This window comes from Apodemus sylvaticus, chromosome 14 (assembly GCF_947179515.1).
Source record: "Apodemus sylvaticus chromosome 14, mApoSyl1.1, whole genome shotgun sequence".
In the NCBI taxonomy this organism is placed as follows: domain Eukaryota; kingdom Metazoa; phylum Chordata; class Mammalia; order Rodentia; family Muridae; genus Apodemus; species Apodemus sylvaticus.
The window spans coordinates 38,212,750-38,232,715 of NC_067485.1; the positions used below are offsets into that span (position 1 = coordinate 38,212,750).

Below are 19,966 nucleotides of genomic sequence, written 5' to 3' on the forward strand. Positions count from 1 at the left end.
AATCCAGATAGGACTGACCAACCCTATCATGTCAGTGACAACTACTCAGAACTGCTATCTGCCAATCTTCTATTTCAGAATAAAAATAACTTTCCCAATAAAGTTATTTTAAAAGAAAACAAACTGGAAGAAGGCTGGATTTGGTTTACATGCCATGGTTGGTCAACTCCTGACCTAAACCACTTGATTTTCAATTGTGGCTCTGAGGGGTAGCACCCATTTCTGCATCTTCTATCTTATACTGTACTCAATGGAAGCTGCCATCTATTCATAATTTTTATGTATATCATTTATCTGTGCAAATCATTTACTATTGCTGTGAAGCAATAGACAATGTAATGAGTGTTTATTGGCTGCTATTCAAAGGACATGTCGTTACAAGGAAAAATATATTTTCTGAATCACTTTAGGTAGTGTATATTCAGGTTAATGAGGAAAATGTTCCCTGTGATAGCCATTCCAAGCCCAGTTGAATCTATTTTCTTTCTTACTCTCCTCTCTGATAGACATGTATCTACTGCCTAATTGAAATGTAGTATAGACTTCAACGGCCAATCATAGCAAGCAATTTGATTTTCTGTAAGACACTTAAAATCCTTTAAAAAAATAAATGAAAGTTGGGACTGTGATGCAGCTTAATTGGTTGAGTGTTTGCCCAGGACCTATGGAGCCCAGAGTTCCATGTCCAGGAACACATAAACTGGTTCTGGTGACACATTTGTATAATCCTAGAACGCAGTCTTAGAGGCTGCGCCGGAAATGCAATGTCTTCCTCAGCTACATAGTGAACTTGAGGCCAATCTGGGCTTCATGAGACTATGTCATCACAAGGAAAGGGCCAGATGCAAAGAAATTTAAAGATTAATGAAATAAAAACATCGTATTTACACTGTTACATCCATAATATTATCCATATAAAATTACGGAAATACTCTACTTCTTGTTTTTATATCAGCTATTTACATTTTGGTATATAGTTTATATGCCACATATTCTCCCTTGATGTTTATGGCTCATGTCTCTCCAGGATCATAAGATGTACAGGCTCAAAATTTAGCCTTTCTAGCTGATAAATCACCTTCTGTCACTCTGGCAGCACCAGCAACTATTTTAAAGTAAAATAATTTTCTTTTGTGAAATAAATTTCTTCTTCCTTTAATCAAACCATAAGTGTGGGCCACTTTAGAAAACTGGGGTTCTAATTCCTATTGCCATTTAGTTCACCAGCAGCATGGGAGAAGGGATTACTTCCTCTACTTAGTGTGTTTTTATTTTCTCCAGTCCTATTTTCTCCATTTGTTTAGCTCATGTGCTTACTAGATAGCTGATTGCAAGGAAACTCTAGGGCCAGTGAGATAATTTCATTTGGTAAAGGTAAAATTACCAAGAAGCTTGGTGACCTGAGTTCAATACTAGAGACCCACACCATGGAAGCAGAGAACCAAGTCCCACAAGATTACCTTAGATGTTCATATGTAGATTATAGCAGTGCATTCTCTCTGTCTCTGTCTCTCTCTCTCTCTCTCACACACACACACACACACACACACGCACATGCACACACACACACACACACACACACACGCACATGCACACACACACACACATACTTAAAATAAAAGCCACAGCTAATACAAACTCTAAATCAAACAGCTAGGCAGTCTACTATTTTCCACTCCCAACCCAACAAGGATTTCAGAGTCATTTAGCTTAACTCAGAAGGACACGAGTCACACCTTCTCTCCCTGCAAGCAAAGTCCTTCTCTGAATGAAGCCAAGCAGAGCTGGTGACTCCTTAAGCCCCACTGCAGCATGGTGATACTAGTTCTGCACCAGATGTAAGTAAGTCCATTTACCTGGCTATCACCGGCTCTGCTGGACAAAATTACCCGGTATTTACATAAGAAAGGAAAGCAGAGAAATTGTAGCTATAAACGCATTTGAATGATGAGTTTTTATGTGTGTATGGGAAGATAAAATTGGGAAGTTGGGACATTGCAGGACTACAAATAAAAACCTGTTCAGTCGTTGAACCACAAATTCTGAGCAATTCTAAGAATCTGATGCAAGAGGTGATTGGTAACCGCTAGTAAAATCTGTGTAATTATAGATTTTATACTATGACCAATCCCATAAGGGGATCCGGCATGGGTATATCTTTGAGAGATATTCATAAACAGATCCTTGCTCAATCATTTTGAAGCCCAACGAAGCATTTTAAATAGTGACTGTCGTGAAGGAGCTGTTTCTGTTTCCTTCCTCCATCTTTGTAGATCTGTGAATGCTTCCATTTGTCCCTAAGCCAAGTCATGTCTACTTCTTTAAGGAGGCGGCTTGGCTGATGCCAGCATAGGAGGGACAGCTTGCTTTTATGGTGTTTCTAGAGACGGGAACACTTGAAGTCAGTAAAATGGGAAAACAAATTGGTCTTATTTACAGCCACATACTATAACAGCAGCTAGAAGTAACCCTTAGCCATCACCTCCTGGGTAGCTACTGGTTTGAAGTGCTTTATGGGAAACTCATTTCATTCTGACGATGTGTGAGGGGGATTGCTCTTTTCCTCATTAATGTGTGAGTCATTTGCCCAGGGCCATCCAGCTAATAAGCAGGGAAGCTAGGATTTCAGCTGAAGCGTTCTGGCTCCATGGTTTCTCCCCTTCATCTGTACACTAAGTAACTGTCAATGTATATAAGAAATAGATGCTGGGAAAAGTGTCTTAACAACTTAATTACTATTAAGCACATTAAAAATTTGAAGGAGCATGTAGTCCTTTAGAAAATCCTTATGAAAAAGGACATATCAGAGCACTGTGCACTTAAAACTTAGTTCTAAAAATAGATATAATTTTTTAATAGCAGCTTTACTATGAATAGAGATTATTTGTAGGGAAAACAAAGTTCAAACAGAGTGTTATGCTGTTTTAGAAATATATATGGAATAAATCAATAAAGGGTTGGAATATTATATAGCAGGATATATACTCTAATACATAATTCAGAATTGAATCTTGGTCACAGACACACTTAATGTTAGAGGCGAGAATTTCAAGCATATGGAGACTCTCAGAAATCCTCAAATATGCTCTTTTTGGACTATTCTTGGCTCTCCCACTAAAGTAACTCCAAACCTTTTATTTTTGACATTGATTCTGCCTCTGACCCTCTGGGCTCTGATTTCCCTTTTAGTCTAAGAATTTCTCATGTTTACACAGACAGTGGACCAACAGGTCTCTGAATCCGTGCTGTGTAGGGACTCAATATTAATGTGAGTTCTGCCCAGCAAACCCCTATGCCCTTCTGGTTGCTTGGACATTGTTTCAAGCAAACATGCTAGGGGAGTGTTCCACTCAAGAGTGCTGTTTTTTCTTACTGATCTCTCTGGAGTCTTATGGGAGCTAATGGCTTCCACCCATTTGAGATTTTGCCCATCATATTATATCTTTCTTCCAAGGAACAAAAATAGAACCCTTTTTCTGACAGCATGGGAGACATTCTCTTGCTGCGGTTCTCCAGGAAAAAAAAAAATTCCCTAATCTAAGTAGACAAACTCTTGCTGGAAAAAAAAAAAGAAAGACTAAATGCATGTATAAACTCCAAGGAAAGCATTCTTGTTTTGTGAAGTCTTCCCTAGTGGCAAGTGTTAGGGACTTCACATACCCTGATAACAGTTAAGTTTATGGAAAGAATGAACAGCTATGAACAGCTGGACACACTGTCATAACAGTGCTTTCAGCTAAAAGTTTTTTCCCCAAGCCCTGTGACTAGAGCAAGTTGGAACTCTGTTAATTGACATTTTAAAGATGAGTGAGAAACATGGGTGAATGGAGTTGATTTCCTAAAAGAGTGACTGGATTGTGAGTTTGAAGTGGCGAGTTCAAAAGCAGGAAACAAATTAGCAATCATGTCGGGAACATGGACCCGTGCTCGCCGTTCTCATGTTGGGCTCACACGCAGCGAGATCAATGTACAATTGGTTTGCCTGTGAGCCTGATGACATGGTGTTTGATTTTGTTTTATTTTATTTTTGACTCATGATATAAACCTATTACACAACAAAGTCTCTCATCTTGAGAAATAATTACGCGCTGTCTCTTTGGGGTTACCAGGGATGCATAAAGAAAGCAAAGGTCTTTGGGTGTTTGTTTTCAGCCTCAGATCAAATCAAACTGAGATATTATTTTGGCAGTTCAGATAGCACAAATGTGATTTTCTTTATAGTGTTCTTTTATTTCTTAATTGACAGCACTGTCTCAATTATGAATAAACCCCTCAAGTCTATATACGATAACACATCACTACTGAAGAAATGAGTACAACCAGTGACTTATTAATACACTGTGAGCTCTAGGCAAACGCATCGCATAAATAAGAGATTGAGACAAACATTAGTCATCGTTCTTATCTGCGGTTCATATTAAATGTTTCTTACTGCATTGTCTGATAAAGGGCCTTTTAAGAATTAATTAATGACAAATCTAAAACTGAGCTTTCCTGGTTGTGGAGGTGTACACGTTTAATATCAGTACTTGGGAAGCAATGCAGACAGATCTCTATGAGTTGGAAGTGAGTTTTAGACCAGCCATAGCAAGAGATACTGTTTCAAATTAATTAATCAACTTATTAATTAAAATTTATACTTGACCCTCCTAATTTTAGAAAGTTACCGTCTCTTCTAAGGGAGGGTACTTGTTTATTTCATAAAGTCCAGGTATAAAATGATTTCTCAAGTGATACTTGTTTGTCTGCTTTATATGCTACCCATAGTTTCATTGGTAGTAAAAACCTGACAGCTAAACTTGATATTTATATTTGATATATGCTTGGATTTGTAGATGATGTCTGTCAATCTTAAATTCTGACAAGTAATGTTGTTATAAATAGGAGACATAATATAAATATTTTCACAGTGTCTGGGACACCATGATTGGTAAAACAGTTATGCATGTACACACTGAACATGTTTTGTTTATCCATTCATCCTCCAGTGGAAAGCTGAGTCTGCCTTTGTCTATTGTGAATAGTGCTCCTGTTACTGTGTGATACAAGTATCTGTTGTAGCCCCTGCCTCCACTTGTATCTGGAAAACCCTGCCCCCTGCCCCACCCCTGCCAGTAGAATCCTTGGATTCTATGGTAATTACTGGGATTTCTTAAGTTTCTTTGATCTGTCTTCATGGCTTCCTTCATTTTAACATTCCTACCAGCCTGGATTAGAATTCCCATTTTTCTTTTCTTCTAGACAGGGTTTCTCTGTGTAGCCCTGGCTGTCCTGGAACTCACTCTGTAGACCAGCCTAGCCTCGAACTCAGAAATCCGCCTGCCTCTGCCTCCCAAGTGCTGGGATTACAGGTGTGCACCACCACTGCCCAGCTGAATTCTCATTTTTCTACATCCTCTGAAGTAGTTGTTACAGCATCCACTGGTGGTAGATATAAGAGGATATTGCATTGAGGATTATATTTGCATTTCTTCGATGGCCAGAGATATCAAGCATATTTTATATGTTCTAGGTATGTATGTATTTCACAGAAAGTCTGTGTTTCCTCATTTTAAGTCATTTTTGTTTTGAAGTTGTAGTGTGTGTGTGTGTGTGTCTCTGTGTGTGTGTGTGTGTGTGTGTGTGTGTGTGTGTGTGTGTGTGTGTATGTGTGTTCTGTATATGCCTTTTCTAGGGTATGAGATTGGCAAGTGTTTTTTTCCCATTCTGCCTTTTTACTGCTGACAATAACCATTATGCACCAAACATTTTAATTTTCACATTAATTTATTTTTATTGGTTTTTATTTTTAATATTATGTCAAAGTATTGCAAACCTGGCTTCCTATCAAAAATAGGCATGTCCTTCCTGCTTAGCCTGATCAATTCAAGCAACAATAGAAAAGAAGATGGCAATGATTGTGTGCAAACATCTCTTAGAAAATAAAGGGAGAAGATGTAATTTTTATTAAACAGTTATAATTCACATATATAAAAGAATGAGAACATTTCAAAAAGTAGACATTCTAACAAAATACGATGAAAAAAATTCACAGTGTGAGAATGTGTCACAGACAGGCTGGAATTGTCCTTGGGACGTGAAGTAAAACCCTGAAAAATTTATCAATGCAATTTATTAAACATATAATACATTAGGAAAAATATGATTTAAACAACACATAAAAACTGTCAACAACAAATTTTTTGTGACAATATCTTATGTGTCTCAGGCAAGCTTAAAACTCCTTAAATAGTTAAGAACCCCTTTGAACTAGTGGACATTTTGCCTTCTCCTCCCAAGTGCTGTACCATTGCTTGTTTTTTGCTGTGCTAAAGATTGAATCCAGAGCTTTGTGTATACTCAGCTGCCTCTTTTAGTACATGGTTTTATAATAAAATATAAATAACTATGAGTAGCAGAGACCTCTAGTTTGATACAATGAAACTGAATAACTTATAGCTGGCATCATAGTAAGGAAAGGGACATATTCTTCCCTAACGTGACACTGATACCGACTCTCTGCTTCTCTAAAGAGTATTTCTTAGAGGTCACAGCTAATGCAATAAGTATGTTAAGTAAAAATATTTACTGGAAGAACAATAAAGCTACAGTTGTAGGTGTTGTTTGTGGATGACATGTTTAAATGTATATACTCTCCTAAAGTGTTTCAAAAACATAGGATCTAATAAGCTGAATAGGATTGTAGGATATTCTGTTGGTATGTGCATAAAATGTATTTTACATGATAGTAGAAAGAGGAAGACAAATGATACATTTTCTTGTATAGTAGCATGGTAAAACAAAAATATCTAGAAATACTTTTAAAAAAATAAATACATGGGAAAACATCCACATAAATTAAATATTTTCTGCAGTTATTTAAATTATCATATTATATAAAAAGAGATGCTGCATGGAGATTGGATTGTCATTTGTTTTTTGATTCATCTGTAGAGTTAATGTCATCACAGCTGAAGCTCCACCAGGGTTTTGTTATTTGTACATTTTATGAAAAAATTAGGTGTAAGATGCACACAGCAATGTAGAAGGTGCTATAATATCACAATGGCCTTGACCAGGAATGGAGTTGGAGGAATTATATTATGTGTCTTCCAGACTTCTGAGGAAGCTGTGAGGACTAAAACAGTGAGAAGACCAAACCTAAGGATTATAGGTATAGATGAGAGTAAAGATTTACAACTGAAAGGGCCAGCAAATACCTTCAACAAAATTATGGAAGAAAACTTTCCCAATTTAAAGAGAGAGATGCCTATGAATATACAAGAAGCCTACAGAACTCCAAACAGACTGGACCTGAGCAGAAATACTCTCGCCACATAATTAAAACCCCAAATGCACTAAACAAAGAAAGAATATTAAAGGCAGTAAGAGAAAAAGGCCAAGTAACATATAAATGAAGACCTATCAGAATCACACCAGACTTCTCACCAGAGACCATGAAAGCTAGAAGATCCTGGGCAGATCTCATGCAGACTCTAAGAGAACACAAATGTCAGCCAAGACTACTATACCCAGCAAAACTCTCAATCACAATAGATGGAGAAACCAAGACATTCCATGACAAAACCAAATTTACACAATATCTTTCCACAAACTCAGCTCTGCAAAGAATAATAAGAGGAAAACTCCAATAGAAGGAGGGAAACTACACCCTAGAAAAAGCAAGATAGTAACCTTCCTTCATCAAACCCAAAAGACAATAACCACTCAAACATAAAAATAACATCAAAAACGACAGGAAGTAATAATCATTATTCCTTAATATCTCTTAACATCAATGGACTCAATTCCCCAATAAAAAGACATAGACTAACAGACTGGATAAGGAAACAGGACCCTACATTTTGCTGCATACAGGAAACACACCTAAATGTCAAAGACAAAAACTACCTTAGAGTAAGAGGCTGGAAGACAATTTTACAAGCCAATGGTCTTGGGAAACGAGCCGGAGTAGCCATTCTAATATCAGACAAAATTGACTTTTAACCTAAAGTCATCAAAAGAGACACTGAGGGACACTTCTTGCTGGTCAAAGGAAAAATCCACCAAGAAGAACTTTCAATTCTGAACATCTATGCTCCAAATGCAAGGGCATCCTCATTCATAAAAGAAACTTTACTAAACCTCAAAGCACACATTTCACCTAACACAACACCCCACTCTACTCAATGGACCGATCAGGAAGACAGAAACTAAACAGGGACACAGTAAACTAATTGAAGCTTTGGACCAATTGGATTTGACTGATATTTATAGAACATGTCACCCTAAAGCAAAAGAATATACCTTTTTCTCAGCACCTCATGGTACCTTCTCCAAAATCGACCATATAATTGGTCACAAGACAGACCTCAACAAATACAAGAAGATCGAACTAATCCCATGCTTCCTATCGGATCACTATGGAGTAAGAGTGGTTTTCAATAGCAACAAAAACAACAGAAAGCCCACATACACATGGAGGCTGAACAGCAAACTCAGGGCTGAAATCAATCAACTGGAAACAAAGAGAACCATACAAAAAATCAACGAATCCAGGAGCTGGTTCTTTGAGAAAATCAACAAGATAGATAAACCCTTAGCTAGACTGACCAAAGGGCACAGAGAAAGTATCCAAATTAACAAAATTAGAAATGAAAAGGGGCATATAACAACAGAAACTGAGGAAATTCAAAAAATCATCAGATCCTACTACAAAAGCCTATACTCAACACAACTGGAGAATCTGGAGGAAATGGACAATTTCCTTGACAGATACCAAATACCAAAATTAAATCAGGACCAAATAGATCATCTAAACAGTCCCATAACCCCTAAAGAAATAGCAGGGGTCATAGAAAGTCTTCCAACCAAAAAAAAGCACAGGACCAGATGGTTTCAGTGCAGAATTCTATCAGACCTTCAAAGAAGACCTAACACCAATACTCTTCAAACTATTCAACAAAATAGAAACAGAAGGAACACTACACAATTCCTTCTACGAAGCCACAATTACGCTGATACCAAAACCACACAAAGATCCAACAAAGAAACAAAACTTCAGACCAATTTCCCTTATGAACATCCTTGCAAAAATACTCAATAAAATTATTGCCAACTGAATCCAAGAACGGTAAAAAGCGATCATCCACCATGATCAGGTAGGCTTTATCCCGGGGATGCAGGGTTGGTTCAATATACGGAAATCCATCAATGCAATCCACTACATAAACAAACTCAAAGAAAAAAACCACACGGTTGTTTCATTGGATGCTGAAAAAGCATTTGACAAAATTCAGCATTCTTTCATGCTTAAAGTCTTGGAAAGAACAGGGATTCAAGGCCCATACCTAAACATAGTAAAAGCAATATACAGCAAACCGGTAGCCAGCATCAAACTAAATGGAGAGAAACTTGAAGCAATCCCACTAAAATCGGACTAGACAAGACTGCCCCCTTTCTCCTTATATTTTCAATATTGTACTTGAGGTACTAGCTCGGGCAATTCGACAACATAAGGAGGTCAAAGGGATACAAATTGGAAAGGAAGAAGTCAAACTATCATTATTTGCAGATGATATGATAGTCTACCCAAGTGACCCAAAAAACTCCACTAGAGAACTCCAATAGCTGATAAACAACTTCAGCAAAGTGGCAGGTTATAAAATCAACTCAAGCAAATTAGTTGCCTTCCTATACTCAAAGGATAAGCAGGCTGAGAAAGAAATTAGGGAATTGACCCCCTTCACAATAGTCACAAGCAGTATAAAGTACCTTGGGGTGACTCTTACCAAACATGTGAAAGATCTGTATGACAAGAACTTCAAGACTATGAAGAAGGAAATGGAAGAAGACCTCAAAAAATGGAAAAACCTCCCATGCTCATGGATCGTCAAGATTAATATAGTTAAAATGGCTATTTTGCCAAAAGTAATATACAGATTCAACACAATACCCATCAAAATCCCAACTCAATTCTTCACAGAGTTAGAAAGAGCAATCCTCAAATTCATCTGGAATAACAAAAAAACCCAGGATAGCTAAAACTATTCTCAACAATAAACGAAATTCTGGGGGTATCACTATCCCTGATCTCAAGCCATACTACAGAGCAATAGTGTTAAAAACTGCATGGTATTGGTACAGTGACAGGCAGGTGGAACAGGATTGAAGATCCAGAAATGAACCCACACACCTATGGCCACTTGATCCTTGACAAAGGGGCTGAAAACATCCAATGGAAAAAAGATAGTGCTGGTTCAACTGGAGGTCAACAAATGGTGCTGGTTCAACTGGAGGTTAGCATGCAGAAGAATGGGAATTGATCCATCCTTGTCTCCTTGTACTAAGCTCAACTCCAAATGGATCAAGGACCTCCACATAAAGCCAGACACTCTGAAGCTAATAGAAAGAAACTGGGGAAGACCCTTGAGGACATCAGTACAGAGGGAAAGTTCCTGAACAGAATACCAATAGCTTATGCTCTAAGATCAAGAATTGACAAATGGGACCTCATAAAATTACAAAGTTTCTGTAAGGCAAAGGACACCGTCAAAAGGGCAAATCGGCAACCAACAAATTGGTAAAAGATCTTCACCAACCCTACATCAGATAGAGGGCTAATATCCAATATATATAAAGAACTCAAGAAGTTAGACTCCAGAAAAACCAAATAACCCTATTAAAACATGTAGTACAGAGTTAAACAAAGAATTTTCACCTGAAGAACTTCCAGATGGTGGAGAAGTATCTTAAAAAATGCTCAACTTCATTAGCCAATAGGGAAATGCAAATCAAAACAACCCTGAGATTTCACCTTACACCAGTGAGAATGGCTAAGATTAAAAGTTCAGGAGACAGCAGATGTTGGCGAGGATGTGGAAAAAGAGGAACACTCCTCCACTGCTGGTGGGGTTGCAAATTAGTACAAGCACTCTGGAAATCAGTCTGGTGGTTCCTCCGAAAACTGGGCACCTCACTTCCAGAAGATCCTGCTATACCACTCCTGGGCATATACCCAGAAGATTCCCCAGCATGTAATAAGGATACATGCTCCACTATGTTCATAGCAGCCCTATTTATAATTGCCAGAAGCTGGAAAGAACCCAGATATCCCTCAACAGAAGAGTGGATGCAAAAAATGTGGTATATATATACAATGGAGTCTAATTCCATCTTTACAACGTGCATTTTCATTATCCATTTTTCTCTTGATAGGCATCTAGGGCAAGTTCCTTTCTTTGCTATTCTGATATTCTGAGAGAGAGAGAGAGAGAGAGAGAGAGAGAGAGAGAGAGAGAGAGAGAGAGAGAGAGAGAGAGAGAGAGAAAGAGAGAGAGAGAGCGAACATGTCACATGTCTTATACTAGATTTGGCTCATAGCGAGTGATAGTTAATGTTGGTTGTCAGTTTGACTGGATCTTGAATCAACTAATAGACTCACTTCTGATGTATCTGTCAGTTTTTCTTGAAGAGATTAGCTAAGCTGGGAAAGCCCTTCCCCAGGGTAGGAGGCACCCTCTCCAGATACTGTAAAGTCAAAGAGGAGACCTATTGTTTTATGTCTTCTCATCTCTACCCCTTGCTGGTGAGAGCATCCATCTTCTTGCTGCTGTGAGCATTGCTACCCTTACTGCCACTGCGGATACCGTCTTCCCGTGACTTCTATGAGAAGCCAGATTCTTTGCCCTTCCATCATGAAGACCAGTACCTCCAAGCTTTCGGTGATAGGTTGAGATTGCAATATGAAAGGAAGAAAGTACTTAAATGCGCACACGTGCACATGCATGCACACACACACACACACACACGCTATAAAAATAAAATAAATCTTTTTATTAATTGTAATATTGGCAATATTAATTCTTATCCATTCTTGCTGCCTTGTGTTGAGGGCCTGCATCATCTCTCCTGCAATATTTCAGCTTACTTTGACAGTGTGGTTTGTCTTTGTAGATAACTTTAATTTTTAACCTGTCATTGATTGCTGGCATTTTAAATACCCTCTTCCTTCTACACTGAGTTTAATTTTTTCCTTCTTTTCACTATTTATAATAGATTCTTAGCCATTAATCATTATAGTATGGATATAAAATAGCCTCCATAGGCTCATGCGCTTGATCCCCAAAGGGTGGTGCTATTCGAGAGCGACTCTCAAGGGTTGGAATCTAGTTACTACAAATGCATACACTAGAAATTCCACTAGACAGCAAATGTAAATGCTATAAATGGTGATTTCATTAACACCTTCTCATTGCATTTGCTTGTCCATTGTTCCTGAAGATGTGTGATTCACTCTGACCTTGCGATCTTTCAGCATGAGGAAACCCCAATAATGATCTTACCAACTGTGTCTCTGGAATGCATTCTCTTACTTGTACTTTACCTGAAAGCACATGTATTTCAGTTGAAATCCTAGGGTATTTTCAGAAGTGATAAAATTCTACGTGGCTACTTTTCCACTTTTATGTCTTATACCCTTAGGTCTCCATTCAAATACTTGAATATTTTGACCCACTGTTTTGTATATAATAGACCACATACTTCTTTTAACTAGTTTTCCAGAGTCTGATTTTTTTGTTTTTGTTTTTTCCAGTTAATTGATAAAGCTAGAAGCAAGTACTCCAAAGTTGTAGAACGCTGAGCTTCTTAATCCTGTAAATTTATTTTGGGTCCAATATGGTAATGTGTTAGGCATTATTGAGAAATTTGTTTCCGTGTCAAGTTCTCCTGTTTTTCTCATAATCCAGTTATATGCTAAAGACCTTTGAGATTGCTCTGAGGTCTGTGAGAATTTGTTAATGTCCCTTTGGCTTCACTTGGACTATTTTTTCTTCAGCTCAGGCAATACCTGGTAATCTATATGTAATCTTTCTCCACTGTTTTCATGTTGCTTGTTATTTCCCCACTGAGATTTCATTTCACCTTTTGTATCTTTTATTCCTAGAAATTTCTTACAGCTTACTCTACAGTGAAAGCTTGTATATTTTCACTTAAGAGTATTTTTGTTTATTCATGGAATATAGCTCTTTAGAAATCTTTGCCAGCTCAACCATCAGGTCATATTGTAGTTTTTCCTTGAAAATTAGTATTTTCCTATACCTTTGTATACTAAGTGGTTTTGGATGTTTTTATTGAGCCTGTGGATACGCTGTTGTCTGGTGCTTGTAAGGAGATTCCCATTTTAGTAGTTTAGAGAATGACATTTTTTTTTAAAAGAGTCAAGACACTTTGCTTTAGACTGCTCAGTCCGCAGTTTATGACTCTCTGATCTTGCTATCCTGGTTGGGTTCTCCTGCACATGAACAAATTTGTGGTTTAGAATGAGAGAGAGAGAGATAGAAAAGGCTAGAATCTCTCTTCACTTTTCAACACTTTGGGGACTGGGTTGATCTACACCCAGCTGAGGAATCCATCTGATACATATGAGACTCATTCACAGAATTATGGATCCATCCCATAATATCCTAAGATTCTTTCCAAATCTTGGGTTATTCCAAGCTCCTCTTGGTGGTTCCTCTGGGTTTATTTTGTAGTTTTGGGGCATCTCCAGGGACCTTACCACTTTTCAGAAGAAAAAAATGTGAACTAAAATGTGAATGTGGGGGGGACACTAAAGAGGTGACTCCGGAGTTAAGAGTGCCAGCTGCTCTTCCAGAGGTCCTGGCTTCAGTTCCTAGCATCCGCGTGGCAGCTCACAACTGTTCATATCTCCAGCTTTAGGGGATCCAACACCCTCACACAGACATACATGCCAGCAAAACACCAATGCACATAAAATAGAAATAAATAAATCATAAAAATTGTTAAACAAACAAACAAAAAAACGTGAAGCAAGAAATACAATGCTCTGTGTCTCTTTAGGTTTGACTCCTGTCATCTGCCTGTTTCTGTGACATCTCTAATGGTTTTTTTTTTCTCAGACACACAGACTCCTCTTTTTATTAATTTATTTTTTGTCTTTGATATCTGTTATATGTTCTTTGACAATTTCACTCACATATGCTCTGTATCCTGATCATACCCACCCACAACTCCCCCTCCCACTCCTCTAGTCCCCCCACCCCTTTAGTCCTGTCCTTTTAAAAATTAATGCAATACATTGAGTTCAATTGGTGCTGCTTTTCAGACTGTTGAGTGACCACGTTTGCTTTATCTTGTGTTGTAGAAAGATCCATAACTGAGGGTTGTGAGTCAAATACCCATGCCACGTCTGGAGGACACCATTTCATAATTCTCTCCGTTGTCCACTCTTCACATTCTTTCCAATCCTCTGTTTTTTGGTGTTCTTAGAACCTTGGGAAGGGGTTGAGAACAGCACTGATCTATAAGTCTAAACATATTTAGAGGGTAGTTTATCGACATATTCATTTAGCAAAACAACGCTAGTATATTTTCCTGTATTGTCTAGAGACATGGGCTTTTGGCCAGGTTTGCAGTCCCAGGCATGAATTCCCTCCTCTGGAGAAGGCTTCAAATCCAGTAAGTAGTAGTTACCCCCATAACCTTCATGCCACCATTGAGCCAGTAGTACTTCTTTCCTGGCAAACATTTGGAATTCACTGCTGGGTAGCACCATAGTTCACTGTCTCCTCCTGTGGCCTGCCTAGCACCTTCTGCTGCTATGAAAACACATAGAAACCTTTCCTTCTAATCTTTGTGAAACATGAACTGCAGGAAGCTTCCTCTACCACAACTGAGCTTTAGTCATACTGTGCTATAAGAAAATTGCCTACAGGTCAAGGTCTACAGTCTGTTTTCCAAGTTAACCAGGTCATGTGACAGAGGAAGTTTTTCTTGCATGAGTAAATTATTCAAAGAAGGACAAAAGTTATTGTAAATAATTTCCATTTTACACACATATCACATGCACAGAATCAAAGACAGGATCTGTGGTACTGATTTACTTTAGGATTTATATTCTGATTACACTTTTCACCTACTTTTTCAGAGGCTTCAAGTATGCTGGGGTGTCCTCCTTCCTTCTGAATATGATTTGTTTTTATAGTTCTCAGTTTTAAACCCAGGGTGTTCCTAATGCTAGCTAAACTCTCTTGCTTGTTCCTCTTGGTCTACAATTCTGGCCCTCCACTTAATAAGAGAAATAAAAGCTGACTTTATGTGAAATAATGGAAGCCATCAGAATCAAGCTGTACATTGATGAAACTGATATTGCTGCAGCGTTTAGCTAGTCCCTGGAGATTGTTTGTGCTGATTCAAATATGTTTTAGTTGGGGGAAAAAACTAACTTAAAAGCTAATAGTGATACTGTTACTGTTTACAAAGAACATATTCCGTCACTGATAGCTTCTTTATGCAATTGGATTTATATAAAGATAAGATAGAAAAGTCAAAAATAAACTACTGTTTCTGAAGGATGCAAGTCTTGAAAGTGGTGTAGTTGTTCTCTTCCTTCAGAATAATCAGTGGCTGGTGTCAACTTTGCCTTTCTGCATTTGGGGAGAGGTAGTGACCATTGCTTCTCAAGGATGTGACGAGCGGGGGCAGCACGGTCATTCGACGTAACAGTGAAGTTAAATTGTTCTTTAAGAAATGAAGGATGTGTGCTGTGAGATAGAGGCTGAGATTGAGAGTTCCCATAGACCTCAGATACCCTCTGACCCTGAACTCGATTAAGTTGCTTAAATATGGCTTAGATAAGGAGCACATTACAGCTCCGATGAAAGAGTTGCTCATGGGTACTTTCCGAGCACTGATTATTCTTGTTTGACCCTTGAAATTATGGGTACAAAAATAGCACTTTTCTGAAATCACTTGTAAAATGTTGCCCCGTTTTAGTAGATAATTGCGTTACACAGTTACGAGGTTTTAAAAATACCTGATCAATTTTATCACAGCACACTCAATGTGTTATCGTTTGGAAATCTACGTATAAACTTGCATTCAGAGAAATGTACAAATCTTACAATTTAATGACTTTCTCATATGTACGCATTTTTCACAATTCAAGATGTAAAACAATCTCCATTGTACTCAAAAGGCCTCCTTTCCTTTCTGTTCTGACCACTGACCTTCATCTCCCAGAGCTAACGTGCTCTGATTGGCAAGTCAAGTAGCCTGCTGTCCATGTTCTTATGCATGGAATCCCTCAGAGTGTTCTTGCAGTGGTATCTTTTGCTAGCTAGATCTCTATGTGCTAGAGATCTTTTTCCTCCCATCGCTGGGGAGTGCTCAGTTGAGTCAATAGGCCTTGTCTTTCTTCTAAATGTGGAAAAGCCATATTGGTTTGTCCCACATAAACTGTCAAGAAAATTTAACAACTTTAAAAATATTAAATATGAGAAAATGAAAACACACCTCACATGTAAACTTTGTGCGTTTTATGAGCAGTTTGAGGCAATCATTTCAACTGCAGGCCCAGTCACAGGCTTCTAGGTCCTTTCTCCTGACTGCTCACATAAATGTTCCCATGAACTGAGTCTCCATAAACACGACGCCCATCTATGTCTTCCTCTGTCTCTCTCCAACATCCAGCATTTTGCGTGGTCCAGTGGTATATAGATTGTATGTTGAATGCACCACGCATCTGTCTTTTGTCTTGTGTATGGATGTGCCCAGGGAAAGGCTTCTTGTTGTTGTTTGTTTGTTTGTTTGTTTTTCCTTTGCTATGGAAACAAAACACATGCTTTGCTTTAGCAAAAAAGTTTGCAGTTCCCACTTTGTCATAAGGCTTTTGTTTAATACATGAACTGACTTATCCCAATTTCCTGTTTATATAGAATAAGAATCTGATGAAAATGCACACCATCAGAAACTTACAACACATTTCTGTTTTATTCGTTTAATAACATTGTTAAAAGGCACTGATGTGTCATTGAGAAAAACAACTTCAAGTGAGGATAATATCCACATGTTCACACACTCACTCTTACATCATCATCTTTGGTAGACAGACGTACTCAGTGCGTGGAGGACAAACACCATTTATTTACATGGGTGGCAGAAGAGGCAATATCTGTTTTATACAATTAAAAAGCCTTGGATTTGTGTATAATTTTCATTACTCCTGGGATTTCTGTGTTCAACCAAAGGTCATTATTCTAATCATCTCAGACTGTCTTTCCCCCCACCTAATAGATCTTTGCAAAAGCCCATCTGTCTGCAGCTTGTGGTATAACCTTTCTTGATAGGGGCAGGATGGCAGATGGACAGCAGATGGGAGTTTTGCCCTGTTTTGTGGTTCAGAGCTTGGCCCAGGCATGAGCTGTCAGGGACTGTCAGTTTGTCCTCTCAGCTTGTGGGCTTCATCACTGCATTTGGCATTTAAGCCGCAGCCCGAATTAATGCGGAGCTGGGCCAGTTATCAGCCATTGTGAGTAGTTAATGGTGATCGCTATCCATTTATGTGGCGGCACCTAGTGAGTCTATAAAAAGAACTTGGTGGGAAATGTTCTTGCCACTTCATTGTGTGCTGGATCTTCAGGACCCCAGAGTCAGCTGTTCGCCAGCAACCTAGCTGCATAATTAGGGAAGTACCACAGTCTTATGGGTATTTTCCTTTTCCTCCAGGGTAGCTCACTTTCTCTAGAAATCATGTGCATAGAATCATGGGGCAAAGCAAAATAGATGTGCAGCCACACAGTGGTAGGATGTGTGTTCTTCTTTAACTTTCTGGACATTTTCATATTCTGGAATTCTTAAATGCATTGCACAATGAAATGAGTGGGCTATTGATGATGTCCTAGCTATATAGCAAGTGTAATTGCCAGGTGACCGTTGCATTACAGGGTAGTCGCTGGGAGAATTAATGTTTCTTGAAGGGGCAAGAGTGTCTGTCTAAAAATATTATTTCGCTTTTGCTGCACAGCTTTTAAATGTATTTATTTTATATGTGTGCTACTTCAATTTTCTGCTTGGCAGGTGACACTTCATTGTAGCTAGAATCCAGAGTGGAGTAAACAGATGTGCTGGAGAATCTCTGTAATGGAGGGTAAGTGCTGGCAGTGACCGTGAGTAAAAGGCCATCAGGGGTCAGGACTGAAGCTGGCATTTTATTATTTTGGTTTGTTCATTTTCTTTTGATCTGACTTTTGGTGCATTTTTATTTGATACTTGGTGGTGCTTTGTCTCAGTTTTGACGAAGAACTAAGGAAGTTTATGTAAGCAATGTATAACTACAAATGTCTAAAAGAATATCCCCCAAAAAGGTTGAATCATGGCAATGCTGGTCACCACCCATTTACCATGCCATTGAATTCAGCTGAAGTACTGAGCTCTGGTATGCAGTGTTCCAACATGTAGCATTTCTTAGTTCTAGGATGTTCAGGTTGCTTTTAAAAATATGTAACAAATTACAATGCACCAAATGATATGAGTAGCTCTGGTGATTGTATTTAAATGCATTATATTTGTATTTCGTTGCATGGAATATATATACATATATATGTATATATAGTATAGATAGATTATCTATATAGAATTTAAAGGTAATATATGTGATAAATATATATCATAAAGTCATATATATGATAAATATATAAATATGTATGATAAATATTGCATATGTATCACATATATATGAGATCTTTACATTCTAGACTATAACCAAGTCTTAGAGGATAGTTTACCTAAATTACCAAATGGATTCTCACCTTCCCACACTTCATCAGGCTATATTTTTTAATCTGTGTTTCAGTTTTCTTCCATAAGTTAAAAGATTTACATTTTTAATTGTGCTTATATTCACAAGTGAGATAATGTGTGTACATTTGTCTTATTTTAGTTTAACCTCTTCATTTGTTTACTGCCTTAGAAATTTGACAGGAATCCAAAGTTCCCACTGCCCCTTCCTTTTCTCAGTCTATACCTGTGGTTTCCTTGAAACCAACTTTATCTATTCTTTCTTTTAAAGGAATCTTAGGAAGGGAAAGAAACTTGTCAATGGTGTGTGCTGTGCCCTAACCCTAGTAGTTATCAACATGGATCCCACTACCAGAATTTCAGCTTGAGATGTACCCCAGGATCTAGTCAGGTATATTCTTTGATGGTTTGAATAGTGGCCACTTGAAGCTGTCTCCTTGTGACTGCTGGAACACTCCAGTCCTAGTTAGCTAGCTCCCCTTAGCCATGGGGTGAAGGGATACAGTGAGCTTAAGGTTTGAAGTAGCACCCGTTACCTTACAGTAAGAGGGAAGCTCTGCTTTGCCCCACACTGGCTTCTTTGCCCAGTCTTGTTCTTCAGCCTCCTTTGGAGGCCACTCTTCAAAGCAAGATTAGAAGCCATGGCCTCTTCCACAGAAAATATAAATGATCTTGCATTGAACAGCCTCCATAAACAGCTCATGGCTCTAGTTTAATCATCTTCAGGATGATAGTCTGCTTATGGATTACAAAGCACTTAATCTCATGTTTTAGCTCTTAGGGTTTTAAAATTTCCTCATTAGGAAAGTGGTGACGAAATCCAAGACACTGAGGAAATGAATCAAAGCTTAACACACAGGGTTTCAACCACTGCTCGATATTCATAATAGCTAACACTGGACTCATAAATGCGAACTGGGAATCCCTATGGATTCAAGAAATTTACATTCTTTAAAAAATCATTATTCATTCATTATTTTATTGTTTGGTGGTTGGTGGTAGCTCTAATAGTGATGTTGTGTGTGTGTGTGGTGTGTGTGTGTGTGTGTGTGTGTGTGTTGAGAAATCTTAGAAATCTTAACTGGAGAGAGGGGTACCTGTAATTTTATTTTTTTTTCAAATGCCTATTTTTAAATTTGTTTATTGGTTATTTTATTTATTTAGATTCAAATCTTATCCCCCTTCCTCATTTCCACTCCCACCCCCTTCCTTCTGCTTCTGTGAGGGTGCTCCTCCACCCACCCACCATCTCCTGCCTTACTGTGCTATCATTCCCCTACACTGGGGCATCAAGCTTTCACAAGACCAAAGGCCTCCCCTCTCCATTGTTGTCTGACAAAGTCATCCTCTGCTACATATACAGCTGGAGCCATGGGTCCCCCTCCAT

The 19,966-nt window shown here is 38.3% G+C and overlaps 1 long non-coding RNA gene across 2 annotated transcripts in view; it reads left to right on the plus strand.

Annotated features, from left to right (window-relative positions):
* Positions 1–19,966, plus strand: part of LOC127665154 (uncharacterized) — a 191,761-nt gene that overhangs the window by 160,107 nt on the left and 11,688 nt on the right. Inside the window, exon 4 of one of the 2 annotated variants that reach the window (XR_007973324.1) lies at positions 17,860–17,929. The exons of the other annotated variant lie outside the window; for it this stretch is intronic. This is a non-coding gene — a long non-coding RNA (uncharacterized LOC127665154). The remainder of the gene's footprint in view (positions 1–17,859; positions 17,930–19,966) is intronic. 2 annotated transcript variants of the gene reach the window in all.